Source organism: Balaenoptera musculus, chromosome 17 (genome assembly GCF_009873245.2).
Source record: "Balaenoptera musculus isolate JJ_BM4_2016_0621 chromosome 17, mBalMus1.pri.v3, whole genome shotgun sequence".
In the NCBI taxonomy this organism is placed as follows: Eukaryota; Metazoa; Chordata; class Mammalia; order Artiodactyla; family Balaenopteridae; genus Balaenoptera; species Balaenoptera musculus.
Window position 1 is genome coordinate 48,001,503 of NC_045801.1, and position 20,865 is coordinate 48,022,367.

The following is a 20,865-nucleotide window of genomic DNA, read 5'->3' on the forward strand; positions in this document are numbered from 1 at the left end:
AGGATAAATCCAAGGAGAAACAGGCCAAGACACATATTAATCAAACTGTCAAAAATTAAATATAAAGAAAACATATTAAAAGCAGCAAGGGAAAAACAACAAATAACACACAAGGGAATCCCCATAAGGTTAACAGCTGATCTTTCAGCAGAAACTTTGCAAGCCAGAAGGGAGTGGCAGGATATACTTAAAGTGATGAAGGAGAAAAATCTACAACCAAGATTACTCTACCCAGCAAGGATCTCATTCAGATTTGATGGAGAAATTAAAACCTTTACAGACAAGCAAAAGCTGAGAGAGTTCAGCACCACCAAACCAGCTTTACAACAAATGCTAAAGGAACTTCTCTAGGCAGGAAACACAAGAGAAGGAAAACACCTACAATAACAAACCCAAAACATTTAAGAAAATGGGAATAGGAACATACATATCATTAATTACCTTAAATTTAAATGGATTAAATGCTCCCACCAAAATACACAGACTGGCTGAATGGATAAAAAACAAGACCCATATATATGCTGTCTAAAAGAGACCACTTCAGACCTAGAGACACATACAGAGTGAAAGTGAGGGGATGGAAAAAGATATTCCATGCAAATGGAAATCAAAAGAAAGCTGGAGTAGCAATTCTCATATCACCCAAAATAGACTTTAAAATAAAGACTATTACAAGAGACAAAGAAGGACACTATATAATGATCAAGGGATCAATCCAAGAGGAAGGTATAACAATTGTAATTATTTATGCACCCAACATAGGAGCACCTCAATACATAAGGCAAATACTAACAGCCATAAAAGGGGAAATTGACAGCAACACAATCATAGTAGGGGACTTTAACACCCCACTTTCAACAATAGACAGATCATCCAAAATGAAAATAAATAAGGAAACACAAGCTTTAAATGATACATTAAGGAAGATGGACTTAATTGATATATATAGGACACTCCACCCAAAAACAACAGAATACATATTTTTCTCAAGTGCTTATGGAACATTCTCCAGGATAGATCATATCTTGGGTCACAAATCAAGCCTTGGTAAATTTAAGAAAATTGAAATCGTTTCAAGTATCTTTTCTGACCACAACGCTATGAGACTAGATATCAATTACAGGAAAAGATCTGTAAAAAATACAAACACATGGAGGCTACACAATACACTACTTAATAACGAAGTGATCACGGAAGAAATCAAAGGGGAAATCAAAAAATACCTAGAAACAAATGACAATGGGGACACGATGACCCAAAACCTACGGGATGCAGCAAAAGCAGTGCTAAGAGGGAAGTTTATAGCAATACAAGCCTACATCAAGAAACAGAAAACATCTTGAATAAACAACCTAACCTTGCACCTAAAGCAATTAGAGAAAGAAGAGCAAAAAAAAACCCAAAGCTAGCAGAAGGAAAGAAATCATAAAGATCAGATCAGAAATAAATGAAAAAGAAATGAAGGAGACAATAGGAAAGATCAATAAAACTGAAAGCTGGTTCTTTGAGAAGATAAACAAAATTGATAAACCATTAGCCACACTCATCAAGAGAAAAAGGGAGAAGACTCAAATCAATAGAATTAGAAATGCAAAAGGAGAAGTAAACACTGACACTGCAGAAATTCAAACGATCATGGGAGATTACTACAAGCAACTCTATGCCAATAAAATGGACAACCTGGAAGAAATGGACAGATTCTTAGAAATGCACAAACTGCCGAGACTGAACCAGGAAGAAATAGAAAATAGGAACAGACCAATCACAAGCACTGAAATTGAAACTGTGATTAAAAACCTTCCAGCAAACAAAAGCCCAGGACAAGATGGCTTCACAGGTGAATTCTTTCAAACATTTAGAGAAGAGCTAACACCAAACCTTCTCAAACTCTTCCAAAATATAGCAGAGGGAGGAACACTCCCAAACTCATTCTACGAGGCAACCATCACCCTGATACCAAAACCAGACAAAGATGTCACAAAAAAGAAAACTGCAGGCCAATATCACTGATGAACATAGATGCAAAAATCCTCAACAAAATACTAGCAAACAGAACCCAACAGCACATTAGAAGGATCATACAATATGATCAAGTGGGGTTTATTCCAGGAATGCAAGGATTCTTCAATATACGCAAATCAATCAAAGTGATACATCATATTAAAAAACTGAAGGAGAAAAACTATATGATCATCTCAATAGATGCAGAGAAAACTTTCGCCAAAATTCAACACCCATTTATGATAAAAGTCCTGCAGAAAGTAAGCATAGAGGGAACTTTCCTCACCATAATAAAGGCCATATATGACAAACCCACAGCCAACATCGTCCTCAATGGTGAAAAACTGAAACCATGTCCACTAAGATCAGGAACAAGAGAAGGTTGCCCACTCTCACCACTATTATTCAACATAGTTTTGGAAGTGTTAGCCACAACAATCAGAGAAGAAAAAGAAATAAAAGGAATCCAAATCGGAAAAGAAGAAGTAAAGCTGTCACTGTTTGCAGATGACATGATACTATACATAGAGTATCCTAAAGATGCTACCAGAAAACTACTAGAGCTAATCAATGAATTTGGTAAAGTAGCAGGATACAAAATTAATTCACAGAAATCTCTTGCATTTCTATACACTAATGATGAAAAACCTGAAAGTGAAATTAAGAAAACACTCCCGTTTACCATTGCAACAAAAAGAATAAAATATCTAGGAATAAACCTACCTAAGGAGACAAAAGACCTGTATGCAGAAAATTATAGGACACTGATGAAAGAAATTAAAAATGATACAAATAGATGGAGAGATATACCATGTTCTTGGATTGGAAGAATCAACATTGTGAAAATGACTCTACTACACCAAGCAATCTACAGATCCAATGCAATCTCTATCAAACTACCACTGGCATTTTTCACAGAACTAGAACAAAAAATTTCACAATTTGTATGGAAACACCAAAGACCCCGAATAGCCAAAGCAATCTTGAGAACGAAAAATGGAGCTGGAGGAATCAGGTTCCCTGACTTCAGACTATATTACAAAGCTACAGTAATCAAGGCAGTTTGGTACTGGCACAAAAACAGAAATATAGTTCAATGGAACAGGATAGAAAGCCCAGAGATAAACCCACACACATATGGTCACCTTATCTTTGATAAAGGAGGCAAGCATATATAGTGGAGAAAAGACAGCCTCTTCAATAAGTGGTGCTGGGAAAATTGGACAGCTACATGTAAAAGTATGAAATTAGAACACTCTCTGACAGCATACACAAAAATAAACTCAAAATGGATTAAAGACCTAAGTGTAAGGCCAGACACTATCAAACTCTTAGAGGAAAACATAGGCAGAACACTCTATGACATAAATCACAGCAAGATTCTTTTTGTCCCAGCTCCTAGAGAAATGGAAATAAAAACACAAATAAACAAATGGGACCTAATGAAACTTAAAAGCTTTTGCACAGCAAAGGAAACCATAAGCAAGACCAAAAGACAACCCTTAGGATGGGAGAAATTACTTGCACATGAAGCAACTGACAAAGGATTAATCTCCAAGATTTACAAGCAGCTCATGCAGCTCAATAACATAAAAACAAACAACCCAATCCAAAAATGGGCAGAAGATCTAAATAGACATTTCTCCAAAGAAGATATACAGATTTCCAACAGACACATGAAAGAATGCTCAACATCATTAATCATTAGAGAAATGCAAATCAAAACTACAATGAGATATCATCTCACACCGGTCAGAATGGCCATCATCAAAAAATCTAGAAACAATAAATGCTGGAGAGGGTGTGGAGAAAAGGGAACACTCTTGCACTGTTGGTGGGAATGTAAATTGATACAGCCACTATGGAGAACAGTATGGAGTTTCCTTAAAAAACTAAAAAATAGAACTACCATACGACCCAGCAATCCCACTACTGGGCATATACCCTGAGAAAACCATAGTTCAAAAAGTGTCATGTACCAAAATGTTCATTGCAGCTGTTTTTACAATAGCCAGGACATGGAAGCAACCTAAGTTTCCATCATCAGATGAATGGATAAAGAAGATGTGGCACATATATACAATGGAATATTACTCAGCCATAAAAAGAAATGAAATGGAGGTATTTGTAGTGAGGAGGATGGAGTTAGAATCTGTCATACAGAGTGAAGTAAGTCAGAAAGAGAAAAATAAATACAGTATGCTAACACATATATATAGAATCTATGGGAAAATAAAGGTCATGAAGAACCTAGTGGCAAGACAGGAATAAAGACACAGAACTACTAGAGAATGGACTTGAGGATATGAGGAGGGGGAGGGGTAAGATGTGACAGGGTGAGAGAGTGGCATAGACATATATACACTACCAAATGTAAAATAGATAGCTAGTGGGAAGCAGCCGCATAGCACAGGGAGATCAGCTCGGTGCTTTGTGACCACCTAGAGGGGTGGGATGGGGGAGGGTGGGAGGGAGGGAGATGCAAGAGGGAAGAGATATGGGAACATATGTATATGTATAACTGATTCACTTTGTTATAAAGCAGAAACTAACACACCATTGTAAATCAATTATACTCTAATAAAGATGTTTAAAAAAAATTACAAAGAAAGAAAGAGGATAAAATATAATATAGTAAAATAAAATAACGTAATTATTAAAATAAAAAATAAAGAATAATTATCAAAAAATATTTAAACAGTAAAAATAACAAAACAAACAAAAAAAAAAACGGATGGACAGAACCCTAGGACAAATGGTGAAAGCAAAGTTATACAGACAATATCACACAGACAAGCATACACATACACAGTCACAAAAAGAGAAAAAGGGGAAAAATAATATATCTTTGCTCCCAAAGTCCACTTCCTCAATTTGGGATGATTCGATGTCTATTCAGGTATTCCACAGATGCAGGGTACATCAAGTTGATTGTGGAGCTTTAATCCGCTGTTCCTGAGGCTGCTGGGAGAAATTTCCCTTTCTCTTCTTTGTTTGCACAGCTCCCAGTGTTCAGCGTTGGATTTGGACCCGCCTCTGTGTGTAGGTCACCAAAGGGCAACTGCTGTTTGCTCAGACAGGACGGGGTTAAGAGAGCAGCTAATTTGGGGGCTCTGGCTCACTCAGGCCGGGGGCAGGGAGGGGTACGGAAGTGGGGCGAGCCTGCGGTGGCAGAGGCCGGTGTGACATTGCACCAGCCTGAGGCGCGCCGTGCATTCTCCCGGGGAAGTTGTCCCTGGATCACGGGACCCTAGCAGTGGGGGGCTGCACAGGCTCCTGGGAGGGGCGGTGTGGATAGTGACCTGTGTTTGCTCACAGGCTTCTCGGTGGCTGCAGAAGCAGCCTTAGTGTCCCATGCCTGTCTCTGGTGTCCGCGCTGATAGCCGCAGCTCGTAACCGTCTCTGGAGCTCCTTTAAGCGGTGCTCTTAATCCCCTCTCCTCGCGCACCAGGAAACAAAGAGGCAAGAAAAAGTCTCTTGCCTCTTCGGCAGCTCTGGACATTTTCCCGGACTCCCTCCCGGCTAGCCGTGGTGCTCTAGCCGCCTTCAGGCTGTGTTCACACCTCCAACCCCAGTCCTCTCCCTTCGATCTGAGCAAAGCTGGAGCCTCAGCTCCCTGCACCCGCCCACCTCCGGCGGGTGAGCAGACAAGCCTCTCGGGCTGGTGAGTGCTGGTTGGCACTGATCCTCTGTGCAGACATCTCTCCTCTTTGCCCTCCGCACCCTTGTGGCTGCACTCTCCTCTGTGGCTTCGAAGCTCCCACCTCCACCCCCTGCAGTCTCCGCCCGTGAAGGGGCTTCCTAGTGTGTGGAAACCTTTCCTTCTTCACAGCTCCCTCCCACTGGTGCAGGTCCCTTCCCTATTCTTTATCTCTGTTTTTTCTGTTTTTCTTTTGCCCTTCCCAGGTACGTGGGGAGTTCCTTGCCTTTTGGGAGGTCTGAGGTCTTCTGCCAGGGTTCAGTAGGTGTTCTATAGGGGCAGTTCCACATGTAGATGTATTTCTGATGTATCTGTGGGGAGGAAGGTGATCTCCGTGTCTTACTCTTCCGCCATCTTGAAGCTCCTCCTGTAATTCTATTTCCATTTTGTAGGTAAGTTCATTTGTACCTTTTTTTAGGTTTCACATATAAATGATATCATATGATATTTGTCTTTCTCTGTCTGACTTACTTCACTAAGTATGACAATCTCTAGGTCCATCCATGTTGCTGCAAATGGCATTACTTTGTTCTTTTGTATGGCTGAGTAATATTCCATTGTATATATGTACCACATCTTCTTTATCCATTCCTCTGTTGATGGACATTTAGGTTGCTCCCGTGTCCTGGCTATTGTAAACAGTGCTGCAATAAACATTGGGATGCATGTACCTTTTCGAATTATAGTTTTCTCTGGATATATGCCCAGGAGTGGGATTGCTGGATCATATGGTGGCTCTATTTTTAGTTTTTTTAAGGAACCGCCATACTGTTCTCCATAGTGGCTGTACAAATTTATATTCCCACCAACATTGTAGTAGGGTTCCTTTTTCTTCACACTCTCTCCAGCATTTGTTGTTTGTAGATTTTTTATGATGGCCATTTCGATCAGTGTGAAGTGATACCTCATTGTAATTTTGATTTGCATTTCTCTAATAATTAATGATGTTGAGCATCTTTTCATGTGTTTGTTGGCCATCTGTATGTCTTCTTTGGAAAAATATCTACTTAGATCTTCACCCATTTTTTGATTGGGTGTTTGTTTTTTCAGTATTGAGCTGCATGAGCTGTGTGTATATTCAAGTTAACATTATTAAAAGATGGAGTCTCTCCACCACTTTGAATATCCCTACCTTTACACAGACCTTGGGAAAATACAATGTATGTGTGGCTTTTGGGTTTATGAAAGCTTCATCTCCCTCTGAACCAGTGAAATCTGAATTACTAATTAAAAACCAGGTGTTGGGTGTTTTACTAAAATACAAAGTGACTTGATTAAATGCAAGTTTTTGAATCAGATACAGTAAAAGTGCATCTTCTTCTCAATTAATCATTCTAAAACCCCCATTTCTCTGAGGATATGCTACTGGGAAAATGAGCACAGTCCTTAATGAAACCTTGCATAGTTCACACTAATTAAATGTAGTTTATGGGTTTGAGCCCATGACATCCCTTCATAACTTAAGTAGTTTAAAAGCTGCATTGATTTTTCTAGTAACTAGAAACAAAGGAAAGGTTAATTAGCAGGTTTTTTAAAAAATATAGCATATGCAAACTAAAATTTATGATTACTTTAAGTATTTAGTTAGTGGCCTCACTTTTTAAAAGACTATTTACCTAACCTGAATAAAGAAAATTAATTTCAAGACAACACCACCAAGCTTCACTGGGATTGAAACTCATATAGTAACTAATATACACAATGATTTAACCCTCAACTATGTGCCAAATATTGTATAATATGCCAAGATGAAAAAGACATGATTCCTTCTCCCCAAGTTACTTCTAGTCTAAAGAGGGAGAGAACAATGTATGTCAATAAGCTCAAGAATCAAGTGATAACCAGAGAAGTGGCAATGTGGTAAAGATTAGACTGGTTATTGCTCATTTTGAAAATGTAAGAAGAACTTTAAGGAAATGGATTCTCCCCTAGAACCTCCAAAAGGAACAAAGACCTTCTACACCTTGATCTGTCTAGAAAACAAAATATAAATCTCTTGGGAGGGGGATTAAGATAGCAGAGTAGGAGGATGTGGAGCTCACCTCCTCCCACAAACATATCAAAAATATATCTACTTGTAGAACAATTTTCACAGAAAACTAACTGGAAATTGGAAGAATATCTCCTATACAATGAAAGCTTCAAGAAAGATCTCCACATAACCAGATAAGATGGGATTTTTAAAAAAAGGCATCAGTTCAGTACCAGCGCCCCTGGGAGGGATCTATAAGGAATAGAAGGTCCTCATGGGAAGACACTCACCCTGGGGAGGAAGCAGATCAACTCACAATCTAAGCATCCCAGACCTGGGGTCCCGCACAGAGGACACAAACCCCCTTGCCTTTGGGAAATCCACTGAGACGGATAAAAGGGCTGGGGAGGCCTAGACTCTACTGACGAAGAGTGCGCACTTGCTAGCTAACAATCAGGGCAGGCTGAGATGTGAACTGGTGGCTGCTGACTTGCCACACTTCCCAATCAAAAAAGGCCAACACCTTGGCCCCGCCCCCTCACTCCACACCACAGCCTGGTATGAGATTAGGGCAAAGATTTGAGCTAGTTATGTAGAGACAGACTCGGGTACCCGGGGTGTGATCCAGGCAGAACCACAGAGACAACTATCAGCACATGGGGGCAGTGAGATAAGCCAGGCAGACATTCTTCTTACACACACTGGGCGCACCACAAGTATGCACAGAGGCTAAGCACTGAACCTCAGGCAGACAGGCCCTGGGAGAGGACTCAACTAGCTAGAAAGAGACAGAGCAGAGGGCCTGGAGTGTGATCCAAGGGAGTCATGGAGCCCATTTTCAGTGTGCACATGGCAGCAGCAGGTCCAGCCTTGGCAGACATTGTCAGCCTGTGAAGCAGGCAGTGCCACAAGAACACACAGTGGCTAAGCACTGAATCTCAGGCAGACAGGCCCTGTGCAAGAGTATGCAGAGATTCATTTCCCAGAGAGAGTGCCCCAGGCCACCCACTCCACACTGCAGCCTAGGGCTGGGACAGACAGGTCCTGAGAGAAGTCTACCACAGGAGGCAGCCCAGATCCCAGGCATCAGGATAGTGACCACAATTTCTGCAGTCACAATGCCCCAGCCCCCAGCCCTACCTTATTCCACACCACAGCCTTGCACTAGATCTGGGATGAACACAACAGAGAAAGGGAAGTGACTTTGGGCTGCTTCTGAGTGGAAATGCAGATGCCTACACAGACAGTGAATGAATTTTCTATGACTGCATGTGCCTCACTTGCTTCAGCAATCACCTCCTTTGGGGCAAGGCATGTACTCAAGAGCAACAGAGACTGATCAGACCTGACCCTCAGGGTTCTACTCCAACAAGTAAGGAGCAGACCCTGCTCCCAACTATAGTGACAACTATTGAGCAAATGAGATGCCTTCCCAGACTCTCATCCAGCATGAGATCTAGACACAACAACAATCACACCCCCTATTAAAAGGATTAACAGCCAGCACACTTTGAGGAAAAATATGGCTAACATCCATACCAAAACCAGCCTTAGCACCAAAAATATTGGACACACACAGTCTACACAGGAACATTCCCACATAAAAATACTTCTTCAAGATCACAATAGATAACTGTTTCTACTAAATTCATAGAGACAGAGAAAGTTGAGTAAGATGAAAAAGCAGAGAAACTACTCCCAGTTAAAAGAACTTTAAAAATCCCCTGAAAGAACAAATAATTAAAAAGACCTCACCAGTCTACTAGACCAAGAGTTCAAAAAGGAGGTAATAAAAATGTTAAAGGAATTGAGAAAGGTTATCAATAGAAATGCAGATCATTGTAACAATGAGCTAAACACTAAAAAGATGAGCCAATCAAAATTAGGCAAGTTAATTGCTGAGATAAAAACCAGTCTAAAAGCATTGAAGAGCAGACTAAATGACAAAGAAGAATGAATAAGGGATCTGGTAAACAGAATAATGGAAATCATCCAATCACAACAGCAGATAGAAAGACAAATTTAAAAAATAAAAGCAACATATGAGTTCTATGGGATAATATAAAGCATGCCAACCTACAGATAACAGAGTTCCAGAAGGAGAAGAGAGAGAGAAGGGTATCAAAAATGTATTCCAAAAAATTATGGCTGAAAATTTCCTAAATCTAAAGAAGGAAACATTTATTGAGGTACAGGAAGTACAGAGGGTCCCAAATAAGATGAACACAAACAGACCCACAGCAAGACATATCAAAATTAAAATGGCAAACATTAAAGATAAAGAGGATTCTAAAGGCAGAAAGAGAAAAACTGTCAGTTACAAGGGAACCCCCATGAGGCTATTAGCTGATTCCCCTCTGGAAACTCTGCAGGACAGAAGGGAGTAGCATGATATATTCAAAGCCCTGAAAGGGAAATTCCTCCAAACTAAGATACTCTGCCCAGCAAGATTATCCTTTAGAATAGACAGAGAGATAAAGAATTTCTCAGACAAGTAAAAACTGTAAGAATTAAGCAATACTAAACCTACCCTAAAAAAATATATTGAAGGGTCTTCTCTAAACAGAAAAGAAGGAAGAATGTATTGGAAAGGGAAATGAAATAGGAAAGGTAAATATATAAAAGGATTGACAATCACTTAAATAAGCCAGTACATAGATTAAAAAACAATCAAAACATTTTGTAAAAGCCATTATAACTATAATCAACAGCAGAAGGATGAGCATGAAGCTCTAAAAATAAGATATCAAAATCACAAGATGTGGGGGAGGGGAGTATAAAAATGTAGATCATTTAGAATGTGTTTGAACTTGTATGACTATCAGTTTAAAGCAAGTAGGTATAGCTATGTGTTAACATACTTAAACTCCATGGTAACAATAAATGAAAAACATACAATAGATTCACAAAAACCAAAAAGAAACCAACTCAAGCATACTACAAAAGAAAACCATTAAACTACAAAAGGTATAACAAAAAGAAGAAATAAACAAAGAAAAACTACAAAAACTGGAAAACAAGGTTTAAAATGTCAGTAAGTACATACCTATCCATAATTACTTTAAATGTCAATGGACTAAATGCTCCAATCAAAAGACATAGAATTATAGATTGCATAAAAAAAGAAAAAACCTACAACATAATGCCTACCAAAGGCTCACTTCAGGGTGAAATACACACAGACTGAAAGTGAAGGAATGGAAAAAGATATTTCATGCAAATAGAAATGACAAGAAAGCAGGGGTAGCAATATTCATCAGACAAAATAGACTAAAACAAAGGCCATAAAGAAAGACAAAGAAAGACATTATATAATGATAAAGGAATCAATACAAGAAGAGGATATTATACTAGTTAACATATATGCACCCAATATAAGAGCATCTAAATATATAAAACAAACAGGCACAAAGGGAGAAATTGACAAGGATACAATAATAATAGGAGACTTTCACACCCCACTGACATCGATGGACAGATTATCCAGACAGAAAAATTAATAGGGCAACAGAGGTCCTAGATGACATAATAGACCAGTTGGACTTAGTTGATATCTGCAGGACACTATAAAGAAAAAAAAAGACACACAAACAAAAACAAAACCCAGAATACACATTCCTTTCAATATCTCTTGGAATGTTTTCTAGGATAGACCACATACTAGGAGCAAAAGAAGCCTCAACAGATTTAAGAGGATAAAAATTATTTCAAGTATCTTTCCTGACTACAACAGTGTGAAATTAGAAATCAACCACAGAAAGAAAGAGAGAAAAACAATGGATACATGGAGACTGGACAACCTGCTACAAAAAACCCCAATGGGACAATGATGAAATCAAAGAAAAAATCAGGAAACACCTCAAGACAAGGGATAATGAAAACACAACCTTACAAAATCTATAAAATGGAGCAAAAACAGTTCTGAGAGGGAATTTCATACTGATACAGGCCTTCCTCAAGAAACAAGAACAATCTCAAATAAACAACCTAACTTACCACCTAAAAGAATTAGAAAAAGAACAAACAAAACCTAAAGTCAGCAGAAGGAAGAAAATAATGAAGATCAGAGAGGAATAAATAAGATAGAGATAAAACAACAATAGAAAAGATCAATAAAACCAAGAACTTTTTTATGAAAACACGAACAAAATCAACAAACCTCTAGCCAGGTTCACCAAGAAAAAAGAGAGAGGACAAAATAAGAAATGAAAGAGGAGAAAAAAACTGATACCACAGAAATTAAAAAATCATAAGCAAATACTATGAATTGTTATATGCCAACAAATTGGACAACCTAGAAGAAATGGACAAGTTTCTAGAATCATACAGCCTATGAAAACTGAGTCAAAACAAAACAGACCTATCATAAGAAGTGAAATAGAATCTGTAATTTAAAAACTTCAGGCAAACAAAAGTCCAGGACTGTATGGCTTCACTGGAGAATTCTATCAAACATACAATGTAGAACTTATACCTATTCTTTGCAAATTATTTCAAAAAATTGAAGAGGCGGGAACACTCGCAGTGGTGGCTATGAAGCCACCATCTCCCTGATACTAGGAAAAGACACTACAAAAAAAAAAAAAAGAAAAGAAATTACAGGCCAATATCTTTGATGAATATAGATGCATCAACAGGAAGATCAGCTCGGTGGTTTGTGACCACCTAGAGGGGTGGGATAGGGAGAGTGGGAGGGAGGGAGACACAAGAGGGAAGAGATATGGGAATGTATGTATATGTATAACTGATTCACTTTGTTATAAAGCAGAAACTAACACACCATTGTAAAACAATTATACTCCAATAAAGATGTTAAAATATATATATATATATATAGATGCAGCAATCCTCAACAAAATATCAATATTAGCAAACTGAATCCAGCAATACATAGAAAGAATCATACACCACAGTCAAGTTGGAGTCATTCCAGGGTTGCAAGTATGGTTCAATGTACTCAAATCAATCAAAGTGATATACCACAAAACAAAAGACAAAAACCACATGATCATCTCAATAGACACAGAAAAAGCATTTGACAAAATTCAACATCCATACATGATAAAAACTCTCATCAAAGTGGATATAGAGGGAACATACCCCAACATTATAAAACTCATTTATGACAAACCCACAGCCAACGTGATACTCAATGATGAAAAGCTGAAAGCCTTCCCATTAAATTCAGGAGAAAGACAAGGACGCCCACTTTCACCACTTCTATTCATCACAGTATTGGAAGTCTTAGCCACAGCAATCAAACAAGAAAAAGAATAAAAAGGTATCCAAACTGGAAGGGAAGTGGTAAAATTGTCTTTATATGCAGATTGCATGATAATCTGTATAGAGAATCATAAAGAATCTTCACAAAATCTATTAGAACTAATAAATGAATTCAGTAAGGTAGTAGGATAAAAGATTAATATACAGGAATATGTTGCATTTCTGTACACCAACAATGAAATATCAGAGAGAGAAAGGTAAAAACAATCTTGTTTAAAATGTCATCAAAAAATAAAATGCCTAGGAATAAACTTAAGCAAGGAGGTGAAAGACCTAAACGTTGAAAACTATAAAACATTGATAAAGGAAATTGAAGATGATTCAAAGACATGGAAAGATATCCCATGCTCTTGGGTTGAAAGAATTAATATTGTGAAAATGGCCACCCTACCCAAAGCAATCTACAGACATAATGCAATCCTTATCAAAATACACATGACATTTTTCACAGAACTAGAACAAATAATCCTAAAACTTATATGGAACTACAAAGGACCCAAAATTTCCAAAACAACCTTGAGAAAAAAGAACAAAGCCGAGGCATCACCCTTACAGACTTCAGACAATATTACAAAGCTACAGTAATCAAAACAGTGTGGTAATAGTACATAAACAAACATATAGATCAATGGAACAGAATACAGAGCCCAGAAATAAACCCACACCTACAGTCAATTAATTTTCAACAAAGGAGGCAAGAATATATGATGGAGAAAAGATAGTCAGTTCAACAAGTGGTATTGGGAAAGCTGGACAGCTACATGTAAATCAATGAAATTAGAACACTCCCTCACACAGTATACAAAAAATAAACTCAAAATAGTCTAAAGACCTAAATATAAGACATGACATCATAAAACTCCTAGAAGACAACATAGTCAAAACAATCTCTGACATAAATCATAGCAATATTTTCTTAGATCAGTCTCTCAAGGCAAAAGAAATATAAGCAAAAATAAAGAAATGGGACCTAGTTGAACTTAAATCTTTTGTACAGCAAAGGAAAATGAAAAGACAACCTACAGAATGGGAGAAATTATTTGCAAACCATGCGAGTGACAAAGAGTTAATATCCAAAATACACAAACAGCTCATATGACTCAACATCAAAAAAAAAAAAAAAAAACACAAACAAACAAAAAATGGGCCGAAGACATAAATAGACATTTCTCAAAAAATAGAGACAGATGGCCAACGGGCATATGAAAAGATGCTCAACATTGTTAATTATTAGAGAAATGCAAATCAAAACCACAATGAGGTATCACCTCACATAGCTATCATCAGAAAATCTACAAATAATAAATGCTGGAGAAGGTGTGGAAAAAAGTGAATCTTCCTATACTGTTGGTGTGAATGTAAATTGTTGCAGCCACTATGGAAAACAGTATGGATATTCCTTAAAAAAACTAAAAATGGAGCTACCATTTGATACAGCAATCCCATTCCTGGGTGTATATCCAGAAACAATGAAAACTCTAATTTGAAAAGATATGTGGAAGATGGCAGAGGAGTAGGAAGATGTAAAGTTCATCTCTCCCCACAAATGCATTAATTTGAGCACCAGCTGAACACTAGCAGAGGACCTCGGACAACTAAAAGGACAAGAAAGATCTGTGCATAACCAGGTAGGACAAAAGAAAAAAGAAGGGAAAAGGGAGAGGAGATGAAGCGGGGTGGGACCTGCACCCCTTTGGGGGAGCTGAAGGAGACGAGAGTTTCCTACATCTGGGGAAGCCCCCTCACTGGCAGGGAGATCAGTTGGGACAGAAGAGGAGCTTCAGGGGCTATCAGAGGAGAGCACAGCAGCTGATCTGTGACAGGTAGGACAGAGTGAGACCTACACAGATGGTCTGTGCCACATCCCTGTGTGCCCCACCCTGAGATGTGTGTCCACTGGTGCAGATGGGGGCTGGGTGCTGCAACATGGGGTTTGGAGAGCAGACACAGGGAGAGGACTGCTGTTGGCTGCAAGGAGACAGCCTGAGTGGATGGGAGTGAGGAAATCTGCAACTGGGAATGCTTGCAGAGGAAACCTGGACCACCATAGAAGTGAAGAGCCATTGTTGAGTGATGTGAAAGGGGTGGATTCGCCATTGCAGCCTCTCTCCATATATGCCAACCCCCACCTCCCTGGGAGATAGGAAGGGCCCCCACTGGGGCCAGCATTCTTGTGCCCATGGCTACTAGCTACCCCATGTGCCCTGTCCCCACCAGGACTCCTGCAACCCCAGCTGCCACCACCTCTGAGTCCCTTCCTTGCCCAGGCAGAGATGGGGCTGAAACCACAGCTGAGCCCCAGAGGCTGTAGATCTAAGGAAAAAAAGCTGAAATCTTTCCTTGCAGCTGCACAAACCATAAATTGACATCCCTGTGACTGGCTTTGTAAACTCAGTGCCTACAGAACATCTGAACAGACAATGAGTGCTCCCACAGCCAAGATGGGTCTAGCTTTAGCAGCTGTACACTTTGTGGGCACATACAATTGGGGGTTGAGCCAGAGTCTGAGCTGCCCTCTTAGCACTTACAAAGGGTCCAGATCCATGGTTACTGCAATCCTGGGACCTGACTTCAGTAGATCTATGCTGGTGGCCTGGTGAAAATAATGTCTGAGGACACCAGGGCCAATTGCCGGCATACCCATGGTTAAGGTGGGGCCAAGATCAGTGCCAACAACAGTGTAATCTGAGAGCTTACACAATGGGTGAAAAGTGACACAACAGAGCACACCCACAGGTGAACAGCTCCAGAGGAGTAATACTCAGTGGCTTCCCTCCAAGTGGGAGTGCTCCAATCCTGCCTACTTCACACCACAGATCAGAAACAGAACTAATAAATAGACCTGGGGGCCTCTACTCCAACAACTAGGGAGGAGACTCCACCTCTGATGGGGCAATGACAACCACAGAGCAAAGGGAAGGCCCTGCTCAGTATCCAGTGCAGTTTCTGGTCACCACAACATCAGTCACACCATCTATAAAGAGGATAACAGCCAGCATACACTGAGGAAAGAGGTGACAGACATCTATACTAAAAACAACACTTGCACCAAAAAATATTAAACCCACAGAGGCTACACAGGGATGTTCCTACATGAAATAGCTCTCCAAGGCAGGTTAAGATCTGGCATCAGGTGGAAAAAGCCCCTAGAGCATTTAGCCTTGAAGGCTAGCAGGGTTTGAGTACAGGATATCCACATGGCTGGGGGAAACAGAGATTCTACCCTTGGAAGGCACGCACAAGGTCTCATATGCACTGGTACCCGGCACAAAGCAAGACCCCCATAGGAACCTGAGTTACACCTACCTAGGGGTCTTGGAGGGTCTCCTGGGGAGGCAAAGGTCAACTATGGCTCACTGTGAGGGCAAGGACACTGGTAGCAGAAGTCCCAGGGAATATTGATTGGAATTAGCTCTCCTGGAGGTCAACATTTTGGAACCAAGACCCCACCCAACAACCTGCAGTCTCCAGTGTTGGAAAGTCTCAGGCCAAACAACAACCAAGATAGGAACACAACCCCACCCATCAGAAGACAGGCTACCTAAAGTCATATTGAGCTCACAGCCACCTCAAAATGCACCACTTGAAATGGCCCTGCCCATCAGAGGGACAAGACCCAGCTCCACCCACCAAAGAACAGGCACCAGTCCCTCCCACCAGGAAGCCTGCACAAGACCCTGGACCAACCTCACATATGAGGAGGCAGACACCAGAAGCAAGAGGAACTACAATCCTGCAGCCTGTGGAAAGGAGACCACAAACACAGAAAGTAGACAAAATGAGAAGACAGAGAAATATGTTGCAAATGAAGGAACAAGATAAAAACCCACAAGAGCAACTAAATGAAGAGGAGATATGCAATCTACCTGAAAGAGAATTCAGAGTAATGATAGTAAAGATGATCCAAAATCTCGGAAAAAGAATGGAGGCACAGATCAAGAAGATACAACAAATGTTTAACAAAAAGCTAGAAGATTTAAAGAACAAACAGAGATAAACAATACAATAAATGAAGTGGAAAATACACTAGAAGGAATCAATAACAGAGTAACTGAGGCAGAAGAACGAATAAGTGAGCTGGAAGACAGTGTGGTGGAAGTCACTGCCACAGAACAGAATAAAGAAAAAAAAATTTTTAAATGAGGACAGTCTCAGAGAAATCTGGGACAATATTAAACACGCCAACATTCACATTAAAGGGGTCCTAGAAGGAGAAGAGAAAGAGAAAGGGCTTGAGAAAGTATTTGAAGATATTATAGTTGAAAACTTTGTTAACATGAGAAAGGAAACACTCACTCAAGTCCAAGAAGTGCAGAGAATCCCATACAGGATGATCCACAGAAAACATCATTCTCAATAGTGAAAAACTGAAAGCATTTCCTCTAAGATCAGGAACAAGACATGGATGTCCACTCTGTCCACTTTCATTCAACATAGTTTTGGAAGTCCTGGCCAGAGCAATCAGAGAAGAAAAAGAAATAAAAGGAATCCTAGTTGGAAAAGAACAAGTAAAACTATCACTGTTTGCAGATGACATTATATTATACATAGAGAATCCTAAAGATGTCACCAGAAAACTACTAGAGCTCATCAATGAATGTGGTAAAATAGCAGGATACAAAATTAATGCACAGAAATCTCTTGCTTTCCTATACACTAACAAAAATAGATCAGAAAGAGAAATCAAGGAAACAATCCCATTTACCATCACGTCAAAAAGAATAAAATAGCTAGGAATAAACTTACCTAAGGTGGCAAAAGTCATAGACACATAGACACCAGCAGCAGTCACTTTTGGGAACTTGCCCTACCATGAGGACACTGGCGCTGCAAGCACCATTTTGCAATCTTTCCTCTAGCTTGTTGGCCTTGGGACCCATCTCCACCCACCATGCAGTACTCACCAGTCCTGGGATGCCCCAAGCCAAGCAGCTAGCCAGTTGAAGACATAGCCTCAGCCACCAGCAGATCAGCAGTTGTATAATCCCCTGAGCCCCAAGCCACCTCAGGACCTGGCCCCACCACCAGAGAGCCTAGGGCTTGGCCTCACCCACCACTGAAAAGGCAATAGCCGAGGGACACCCTCGTCCTTGGCTCTGCACATCAGCAGGCCAACATCAGCTCCCAGACATCTTAGGCCCTTCAGCCAGTTCCCCAGGAATGGTCCCATCCTCTATCAGGTCAACACTAGCTCCAAGGACCACTGGCCCTATAGCCAGCCACACCAGGGCCCAGATCCACCCACCAGTGGGCCTGCACTAGCCCCAGGATCTCCAGGGCTCCACAACCAGCCAACTCATGACCCATCTTCACCCATCAGTAAGCTGGCAGCCTTCCCCCTAAGCAGGCCCTGGAATACAACTGGATGGGGGGCCAACCAAGCTGACCAGCACACCCACAGTAGTCAGCCCAATGCAGCACACATAGGACACACACAGCTCACATAGAGAGCACACCTAGAGCACATAGCTCTGGTGACCAGAGGGGAATATGCTGTTGGGCCCTGTAGGATATCTCCTACTTAAGGCCATTTCTCCAAGATAAGGATATGTAGCCAACCTACCAAATACATAGAAATAAGAACAGCAAATTAGGCAAAATGAAGTGACAGAAGAATATGTTCCAAATGAAGGAATAGTATAAAAACTCCCATGAAGCACTAAGTGAAGTGGAGATAAGCGATGTACTCAATAAAGAGTTCAAGGTAATGATCATAAAGATGCTCAAAGAACTCAGGAGAAGAATGAATGAACACAGTGAGAAGTTAGAATTTTCTAAGAAAGAGTTAGGAAATATAAAGAAGAACCAAACGGGGCTGAAGAATACAATAACTGAAATAAAAAATACACTAGAAAGAATCAACAGTTGTTTAGGTGATACAGAGGAATGGACCAGCGAACTGGAAGACAGAGTAGTAGAAATCACTCAAGCTGAGCAGAAAAAAGAAAAAAAGGAATTAAAAAAATGAGAACAGTTTAAGAGACCTCTGGGACAATATCAAGTATACTAACATTCACATTATAGGCATCTCAGAAGGATTAGAGAGAGAGAGAAAGGGGTCAGAGAACATATTTGAAAACATAATAGCTGAACACTCTCTGACCTGGGAAAGGAAAAAAAATATCCAGGTTCAGGAAACACAGAGAGTCCCAAACAAGATGAACCCAAAGAGCTTCACATCAAGGTGCATTTTACTTAAAATTGCACTGTTGGTGTGATGTAAATTGTGCAGGCACTATGGAAAATATTATGGAAGTTCCTTAAAAAATTAAAAACAGAACTACTGTATGATCCAACAGTTCCACTCCCGGGTATAAATAAGAAGAAAACAAAAACACTAATTTGAAAAGATGTCTACACCCTTGTAGTCATTTCAGCTTTATTTACAATAGCCAAGTTATGGAAGCAACCTAAGTTCTAATCAATAGATGAATGCATAAAGAAGATGTGGTATGTATATATACAATAGATTATTACTCAGCCATACACAAGAATGAAATTTTGCCATTGTGACAACATGGATGGACCTAGAATGTATTATGTTAAGTGAAATAAGTCAGTCAGTGAAAGACAAACGACATATGATTTCACTTACATGTGGAATCTAAAAAACAAATGAACAAATATAATAAAATAGAAACCGAGTCTTAGATACAGAAAATCAACAGGTGGTTTTCAGGGGCTGTGGGGTGGGGGGATGAGAGGAATAGGAGAGGAAGGAAGAAGTATAGTTTTCCAGTTACAATAAATGAATCATAGGTATGAAATATATAGTGTGGGGAATATAGTCAATGAAAATGTAATATCTTTGTGTGGTGAAAGATGGTAGCTAGACTTATTGTGGTGATCCTTTTGGGATGTATGGAAATACCAAATAACTGTGTTGTGCACCAGGAACTAACGTAGTGTTATAAGCCAATTATACTTCAAAAACAAAGAAACAAACAAAGAAACACATAGAAAAAATTATCAGATTTATGGTTACCAGAGGTGGGGGAGCGAATTGGGTGGAGGAGAAGGGGAATTGGATTGAAGGTGGTCAGAAGTTAAAAACTTCCAGTTATAAGATAAATAAATGTTTGGGATGTAATATAAGACATGACTGATATAATTAACACTTGTATGTTGTATATCAAAGTTGTTAAGAAGAGTATATCTTAAGAGTTCTCATGACAAGGAAAACATTTTCTTCTTTTCAAAAAATTTTGTTTTTGAAATAACAAAACACTATAGTTTGTTTAGTTATATAAACAAACTATATAACTAAATATAGTTATGGTGGTAATAATTTAAAGATGTTTTAAGGCAAATTATTATGCTGTATACCTTAAACTTATCAATATATAGTTCTGTATAGCTATTATATCTCAATAAAACTGGAATTAACAAATACATAAAAAAGATCTAAAAAGAAACAAACAAAAAGAAATATAATCTCAGTAGACCTATATAGTTTGTGTTTTACAATGTTGTTTTATTTTGAATAACATGGACGGCTGGTTAAGGAAGTTTAAATATTTTTAGTGCTTAAAATCTCCAAAGGTCTGCATCTGGCCCTAGTACCAGAGAAATACCACCTCACTCTAGTCCCAGCTCCTATGGCATGCTTCAAACCCCATCTCCCATTCTTCACCAACCAGGTCTAACCCCCTTATCTCTTTTCAGAGGGTGGTTGGAATTCTGGCTTCCCCTTCCTCAGATGCTACATGAAGGTGAGCTGGGAAATGAGAGCAAAAATCTGTCAGTTTTCCTCTAATTAATTCACTGTTAAATTTTATTTTCTTAGAGATTTTGACACTTTTCCAGCTTGTTTTGTATTATAAGGTACATTGTATGCTTTCTTAAGCACATTAACACTTGCATATTTTTATGTAATTTAAAAACTTAATGAGAGTCAATAAATGTTATA